The following is a 9148-nucleotide window of genomic DNA, read 5'->3' as shown; positions in this document are numbered from 1 at the left end:
AGAAGGATGCTGCCGCCCATGGTGAGCTGCAAGGCCTTCTCGCTGAGAGGGGCAAGGAGCTCAGCGCCGCCAGGGATTCCAAGGCAGACCTGGAGCTGAAGCTGGCCACACTGACGCAGATGCTGGAGGCCGCAAAGGAGCAGGAGAAGACCTTGGCAGAGAAGGTCAAGGCTGATGCGGCGCTGCTGGAGAGCATTGCAGTCACTGAGAACTCCTTCAGAGACACAGTGGAGCACTGGACCGAGGGTCTGGTGAACACCGCCGCCGTCATCAACGAGGAGCTGGAGCAGCTGGGGATGGAGGACTTTGGGTATCCTTCCGACGAGAGCCTTCAACCCAGCGCCAAGCTCAGTCTATTCTTCAAGGGCGTGGCGACGGCACTCCAGCGGCTCCGGGAAAGGATCACGAAGCAGCTGGCCGACGAGTCGCGCAAAATCTGCGCCGGGGTTCTTCAGAAGGTGCTGACGAAGGTAGCCTTCCGCAATCCAGGCCTCAGCTTCACCAACGTCCTCCGATCCTTGCCGCCTGACGCCAATCTGGACGCACTCAAGGCCCTTGTCGCACCCATTGTGGACAAGGTGAGCGAGATCAAGCGAGTGGAGGGTGGACGCGTAGATTAGGCCGCCCATTTCTTCTTTTCCCTTGTTGCTGCTAGTCATGTTATGAGAACAGTCTGTTAGAGCTGCGACAAGTTATCTTTGTAATATAATTTTATTTCTGTTATCAATTGCAATGTTATTTCCTCTACTAGATTCCTTCCTTTGTATGTTTTCACCCTACGCTTCTAGGGAACTAGTCAGCGCAGGCGCCCGAGCCGCGAGCGCTGAGTGCGGAACTTCAGCAGCCTACTGGCGGCGCTGCTTCCGACAAGAAACCTTGTCGTGACTAGATGCAGCACGCTTAAGCTGTTGAGCTGACTCGAAACAAAGTAAGGGCGCAACTAGCCACGAGTTGGTTCCTCCGCGCACAGGTTTTCCATACAAAGCAGAGTCGTTCGAGGAAGATAACTCAAAAATCTAAAAAAAAGTGATTGCTCAAACTTTAGCAACTTAGGTTTTCTGTTATTTGCTTCCCGGTAAGGCAAGTCTTTGCTTGAACGACGCCTGGCCCACACCACAATCTTCTCCTTCCCCCCGGCAAACTTGTGTGCGAGAGAACCTTCTTTTCCTTTAAAAGAAAAAAGAAAGAAGAGAAAATAATAATATGGAGCACTTCGGCTCGTTACTGCTTACCGGATGTAAGTGCTGCACAAAGTGTCAGATAATCACATGCAAGAAAGGAACTAACGCATGAAATGGACAAGCTGTGCGGAGCACATGGGTTTTTACTTATGCACGGGGTCTGCGCCCGGCTTTGTACAAAGGATTACATGCAACAGCGGCAATACTTGTACAAAAGGTGGTTGCCGGAATGGGTTCCGGCAACCGCGCCTTATGGGAAAAACTTACGAAGATGTTCTATGTTCCATGAGTTGCTCACTGGAATGCCATCTTCGGTCTCAAGGCGGACAGCGCCAGGCCGTGTGACTTGTCTCACCCGATAAGGGCCTTCCCACTTCGGCGTCAACTTGTTGGAATTCTTGGCGGACTGAACGCGCCGAAGAACAAGGTCGCCTTCCTCGAAGCTTCTAGCTTTAACTTTGCGGCTATGATAGCGGCGCAAAACTTGCTGGTATCGAGCAGCTCGTACAGCAGCCTGAAGACGATCTTCCTCAAGGAGCAGCGCGTCGTCTTGCCGCAGCTGTTCTTGCTCAAGCTCATCATAAGCGAGCACTCGAGGTGATCCGTATACGAGTTCCATGGGGAGAACTGCCTCTGCTCCATAGACTAGAGCGAAAGGTGTCTGGCCAGTGGCTCGATTTGGCGTCGTTCTGATCGACCAAAGAACCACCGACAGCTCCTCGATCCAGTTCCTTCCACACCTGTGCAGCCTGTCGAAAGTTTTGGTCTTGAGCCCGCGCAGCACTTCAGCATTTGCCCTCTCTGCTTGACCGTTGCTTCTCGGATGAGCAACAGAAGCGAAGCAGACCTTGGCGCCAAGGTCTTGACGTACTGCATGAAGGCACGACTCGTGAATTGCGTGCCGTTGTCGGTGATGATCCTGTTAGGGATCCCGAAATGGCAAACAATTGACTTGAAGAACTTGATTGCTGACTGTGCTGTCACCTTCCTCACTGGCTGCACTTCCGGCCACTTTGTGAACTTGTCGATTGCGACGTACAAGTACTCAAAGCCCCCGACAGCTCGGGGGAAGGGGCCGAGGATATCGAGCCCCCAGACCGAAAATGGCCAGGATAAAGGGATTGTCTGGAGAGCTTGAGCTGGCTGGTGTATCTGTTTGGAGTGGAACTGGCACGCTTCGCACTTGGTTACTTGTGCAGTTGCATCCTGGAGGGCTGTCGGCCAAAAGAAACCTTGCCGGAAAGCTTTGCTGGCAAGTGCTCTTGCGCCTATGTGGTGGCCACATATGCCTCCATGTATCTCTGCCAACAGCTTTTGTCCATCTTCCCGGCGAATACACTTCAATTTCACACCGTTGAGTCTACTTCTGTACAGTATGCTATCGACAAACTGGTACATACTTGACTGCCGGGCTACTCTTTCCGCTTCTTCTTGCTCTTTGGGAAGTTCTCCTTTCTGAAGGAAACGGACAATCTGCTGTGCCCATGCTGGAGCCTGTGGCTCGACAACAAGGACTAAAGGCACATCTGCTGCTGTGGGAACATCTGCTTCTACGGCAAGGACTTGCAGCCCTGCTGGAGCTTGATGTTCCCCGGCAAGCTTGCCGGAGCAAAACTTGTCGGGAGCGTCTGCTTCAACGGAACAAACCATAAGGCTTGCCGGAGCAGACTGCCCCTCGGCATCTGTGGTGTTGATCTTGGGGACTTTCTTGGCGGCGGCTTCGGGGAGCTCTGCCGGAAAGTAGTCACCAGAAACCAACTTCCTCTTTTTGCTTTGAGTCAACTTGAGCACAAAGATCCCTGGTTCCACAGGTAACTTTAGTGCGGCGCACTTTGATAGGCCATCAGCAATATCATTCTGAGATCTTGGGATATGCTCCATTTGTAGGCCGTCAAAGTGCTCCTCTAGCTTCCTTACGTCATCGACATACGCTTCCATCAACGGACTCTGGTAGTTCTTGTTCACTTGTCGGATGACAAGCTGTGAGTCACCCCTGACAATGAGCTTCTTGATCCCAAGGAGCAAGCAACCAACAATACTGCAGATGGCGCGGAAACTGATCCTCGAACACCTATGGGGCCGGCGGACCGAGCCCCTTTCGGTTCGGAGGGGGGCGGAGATCGCACGAAGAGCAGATCGAGGCGAGGCGCACGAGTAGTTTACCCAGCTTCGGAGCTCTCCGGAGAGATAACACTCCTACTGCTGCGTGTCTGGTTGTATTATCTGGTGTTCTTGCTCTCCACAGCGAGAGTGTGATGTTCTCTGGGCTACGGATGGATCGAAGCAAGCTGTCTGAGGCTTCGAACCTATGAGCCGAACCCCCTCTACGTTGCGCATGGGCCTCCTTTTATACGCTAAAGGGGTCACCGACAGGTGGCAACGCAGAGGAGGGTAAAAATGTAGAAAGCGAGGTAGTTGATACAGTTGCTTGTACAGTGCATCCTACCTAACCCTGACGGCAGGGGACAAGGGCATTAAATGCCCGTCTGAGTCGCCCGAACAGTGCAGAAAAGGACTGTTAGGGGCGCCACTGTTCGCCACGATGGCGATCTTGTCAGCTTCGCATGCCACTGCGCACCGCTGGCTGCACAGCCTCCCACCACGCACGTCCGGAGAGGCCCCTAGAGCGACACGTTGGTGGATGCGCTGGAACGTGGACGCAGAGTGGCCGCCTGCCGCGGCAAGCGCCTTGCCGCTGTTGTTATCTTGTCGGGTCCGGAAGCTTGTCGCTCACCGGGCTTCGAGGTACCTTGGTTTGTCTTCCCGGCAAGCTCCTCTTGCCGGGGCCTTGTTGCCTTGCCGGAGTGCGTGGCGCGTCGCGGCAAGTTCATTGGAGCGTCTTGGTTGGCCTTCCCGGCAAGCTCCTCTTGCCGGGGTCTTGTCTCCTTAGCCTAAATACCTTGTTCTTGGATGGCTCCAAGGGAACCTTGGGGGGATCTTGGCGATCACCCGGCAAGCATTTGTCGCGGGGTGCTGCAACTGCCCGTGCACAAGTTCAGGGTACTAGGGTACCCCTAATCTAGTACACCGACACCCCCTATCACCGTCACTCACTAGGCGACGGTTCCAAATGCCGTCGCAGAAAGGGGTTAAAAAACATTTGTATAGCACCGACACACACCAGTGGGTTTATCGACAACAACCATTGTCATTTGACTAAATGATAGATTCACTGGTCCGTCTTATGGTAGGTCATGGCAACATGCATGTATGACCAAAGTATCATTCCGTGCAGCCGCCCCGCTGACACGAAGTGGGAGGTGGTGGGTCAAGCACCTTTGCTAGCTACGACATTATGTCATTATAGATATATCCAAGGGTCCTTTTGTGTTTGCGACGTAGGTGCCACCAAAGTTGTGCATTGTGTATATAAAGTTTTAGACATCACACCCAATATTCCTACATATGTTGGCCACTTCCAGGTGGTCCTTGACTTTTGGCCCCTCTCATCAATCTTCGACGACATGCCCAACCTTGAGCCCGCTCGGTTAAAGTTGTGCATTGGAATTTTGAACAACGCAGACCACCCTTTTCACTCATATATATTTGGGCCACATGCTGGTGTGGCTCTCTTCTGACCCTCTCTAACTTTTTTTGCTACAGAGTCTCTGATGACGCTCAATGGACATGGGTATAATGTCTTAACCGGGTGTGATGCAAGTGCGCTGTGAATCACCACGACTGTGCAAGAGTGAGCAAAGGTGGAGGTACTGGCTCAAGCATGTGCGATGCAAGTGCGCTGTAAAATCACCACGACTGCGTAAGCGCGAGCAAAGGGTGGAGCTACTGGCTTAACCATGTGCGATGCAAGTGCACTGTAAAATCACCACATGTGCAAGCTAAAGGCGTGTAGTTTATTTAGAAATTTGGACGAACCGTGTAAGATAGACTAGCTAGCTAGAAATCTAAAAACAAACTACCCGCCTTGAGCATTGCAAAAATTGGCGGTTCCACCCCTTTTCCTTATTATCATACACGCATATTCTTATTGGACCATGCGCGATCTTGGGTACTCCCGCCCCGCATCAATTCCTTTACCCAAATTTTAGTAGTCATCGTACTTCAATCGTCCCCCACACTTCTCCAGCATCGACCTTATAGTTAATTTGCAGTAGCCGAGGCATTTGAACCGTCACCCTCCCTCGTCCACCACCATCTCCACCCACCATTACTAAAATTTTCAGTAGCCGCGGCATATCCTTGAACACCACCCCCTCCACAGCCCCACACCCGGCCCCCTCCCCCTCGAACCCTAGCTCGCCGCCGCCAACCCCTGTCGGTGTTCCCATTCCTCCTAGTTTAGATAATAAAGTTCAGGTTACCCAGCGATTCCCATACGGTTGCCCCACTCCCTTGGGTTTTTAGATGAGGCCTGCGGTGTCCCTCCCCACCAGATCCACATCCCCTGCTCCAGAATGTGGCAGCCGAAGCTCGACCATGTATCCTGGGGAGCCCGACGAGCATTCGGCCAAGAAGATTTTTTTCATGGCCTCTCCGGCGGACATTGGCGAGGTGGCCGTTGTTCACTCTGACCTGTCGATCCCTGAGCAACATGTCACCGCGGAAGCCGGCGAAGATGTTGACTATGTTGCCATGCCGAAGGCTTCATGTCAGCGGGCTAGCATATCACAGTATCTTGGGAAAGCTGGCTACGACATCAAGCTCGTCGACAACGACGGCTTCACACGGGCCATGTCACAGGTTATGTGGTCCATCCCCAACCCCTCTGCGTCAACCTCCATCGATCTCTTCAACGGCCCTGCCGCTGATCTCCTTCGCCAAGCGGTTAAGGATTTGCGATCCTTGTACGCCATTGAGCCCATTTTGTCATTTCTGAAGGACACATTCTACAGCGGAGGCATGGGATCCTCAATTGCCGAGTTGGATCTCATCGACCATGGCCACTACCATGAGGAGGGCACCCAAAAATGTTCTTCCAAGGTGAAACAGCCCATCTGTGACATCACAGAGCGCACCATGGGTCTATGCTCTTCAAACTGGAAGTATCACGTCCATGACATGTGTGGCAACATCCTAACAGCAAATCTTACCTTTGCTAGCTTGCCAACCCGTACCCTTTTTAGTAGTAGCATTTGCCATGCGGTGCTTTAACTTTGCCATGTTTAATTATTTCAGTTATGCTAAAATGTATTGTTCAATAGGGCTATGTGATGTTTAAGTATGAATTGTCCACTTCAGTTTCACGAATGGCTCTATTTGGTTGTTTATAGTGAGACTCTGTCCAGTTTTCAATGGATATATTTGGTTGTTATACTGATCATTTATGCCTTGTTTATTTCAGTCATTCACAATGTGATGTTCATTATGTGCAAGTCTGAACTTTGCCGCTCGACTGCATCAATACCAGTTTGAACGACTATATTTGGTTCCAGTTATGCCTAGTGTAGCTAACACATTCCCTTTATTTCAATTTTACACATTTATCCAGTGTGATGTTTAAGCATTACCTACGTTCTATTCATTTTCAACAATACCAGTTTGAATTGCAATATTTGATGGCAGTTAAGCCTGTTGTCGGTAACATTGCCTTCCATTTTATATCTGCTTTAACAACATGCTGAAACCAACACATTCAAGCTATCATTTGGAGATGATGTTGTTTACCTTTGCTATATTTGTTTGATGTTAAGGTTGCTGTACTTATCATGCCTTTCCACTACTTATGTAGGACAACAATGGGAGTGGCCAGAATTTTCCGCCGAGGTTAATTTCACCCCTCGGCTTGTACTCCCCCCGTCGTTCCATATTGTTGTGCATATAGATCCAGGCCTGGACACTTGTTAGCTTCTAATATTGACTTGTTGCTTGTAGGTACATATGCCCTTCGCAAGGATCCATGCATCGCGCCTCTTTGCGCATGGGGAAATGAGATATTCATGAACAAGCATCAAGTGAGCAAACTGATAAGGATTATTAGCAAGAAGATACGAATGGTGGTAAGCAAATTATTTGTTTATGCTCTATCAAACACAAAAGTGAGCTATAGGATGGTAACTAAAAACTCTACAGTCTTCTCTTTTTGAGAGAATTCCTTATTTGGCCCTTACTTAAATTTCGCTTCCCTATTTGGCCCAAAAAAGTTTGTTCTTCCCTATTTGACATTAAATTTAAAATTTGTTCCCTATGTGACACTTCCATCTATTTTGACAACTAAAGGTGTTAAGTGCAACGTGAAAAGAGCATTCTACCACTAGTGTTATACATGGATAAAGAAAGAGTGCCCGTCTAACACAGCCAAGACGTGGCCATGGAGCTCTAACAGGTTTTAAAACTTTGTATCTCACTTTAAAACTAAGGCATGTCACCTCACACGCTTGCAACCGCGTCGCATGAAGATGACAAGTGCTAGTACTTCAAATATAAACACGGCATATGCATTCACATGCATGCACAGGGGACTTTACAGGCACCGCACCTTTCCTAATGTGGCTGTTGTCGAGCTCCTCCAGGCACACGAGGCCAGGGATGGCTGCCAGGATGACCACGCGAGACCACGTACAGGTAGGCATAGCACCGTGATGCGGCCGTCACTGTCATTTGGGTGGCATGCCACTGCCGCCGTGTGCACCGCGGGCGAGAGCAAGGCAGGGAGGTCCATGAAAAGATCAGGAGCAGCACGAACTAAGCATGTGCTGCGACGTTGCGGCAAGGAATTGGTCATGGTCTGACGGGGGAGATGGATTGCTTTGCAAGTCCTAATAATGAATTAATTTGAGTTAGTTCAGTTCAGACGCGCGTTACGTCGACGAGAGAGACCTCCGCATGGGAAGATGAATGATTAGAAGCAGGCTATTCCATTACATCGACCCATGCATGAATATATAGTACGGAGTATAAACTGGTGAATATAGATGGATGTAGAAAACTTGCAGCACAACACGTACACGGTACATCCTTCCAACTTTTTTTCCGAGATCCGTACATCCTTCCAGCTCCATCGATAAAGCCTCAAGCTGCTCTCTCTCTCTCTTCTCTCTAATAAAACCGGTTTAGTGGAACAAATGAAGGCTCTTTTTCTTAGCCTAGTATATTATCAGGGGTAGAATGGTCTTTACACATCAAACTTAACATCGTTGGTGGTCAAACTAGGAAGAAGTGTCACATAGGGAACAAATTTAACATTTGGTGTCAAATTAAGAAGAAGAAACTTTTTTGTGCCAAATAGGGAAGCAAAATTTAAGAAAGGGCCAAATAAGGAATTCTCTCTCTTTTTACTGCCCATAATGAGTTGTTAGACAACAATGTCTGATTCTTTTTTTTTCGCAGTGGTTCCCCAAGCAGTTCACTCAAGATTACCTTGCAAAGTACATGATTGGTGGACACGCAATGAAGGTTAACCTATTTCATCCAGACTACAATGAGCATCAAGAAGCTCTAATGAAGACAGTGAAGGATGGACGGGAAGCCATCACAAGGGGTTGGCCTAGAGTCATGCGCGCATTACACATGGAGGAGGGCACAATATGGGCATTCTGCTTCACCTTCTTCAGCAACCAGAATATCTTTCGCCTCTCTCTTTACAGTCTTTAGTACAAATGTGGTTCATCATTCTTTACTTTGTGCTTCTGTAGTTCTTCAGTATATGTACTTGTGCATTGAATTGTGCATTCGTGGTTGAACCTATATTTGTAATAAAGATGGTTGGATATGAAATAAGTGATTGCCTACTTTCAAATTCAAAACATGTGATTTTTAAATTATGGATTACACTGCACACGGTTTGCGAAAGCAAAACATCTGTGATAGATGTGGAGATCAAACAAATTTCTAGGATCCACTGCATGTGCAATCAATCTCTACTGCAAACACGATCAGCCAAGAAAAAACGTGTGTGATTAACAACAACATCGCACACAGTTGTCTCTTATTAACTGTTTGCGATAGTCACCTTATCACACACGGTTCACAATTATCGACTGTTTGTGATGTTGTGCACGTCACAAATG

The sequence above is a fragment of the Triticum aestivum genome, chromosome 4A (assembly GCF_018294505.1).
Source record: "Triticum aestivum cultivar Chinese Spring chromosome 4A, IWGSC CS RefSeq v2.1, whole genome shotgun sequence".
Lineage (NCBI taxonomy): Eukaryota > Viridiplantae > Streptophyta > Magnoliopsida > Poales > Poaceae > Triticum > Triticum aestivum.
This window is presented reverse-complemented; position numbering follows the sequence as displayed.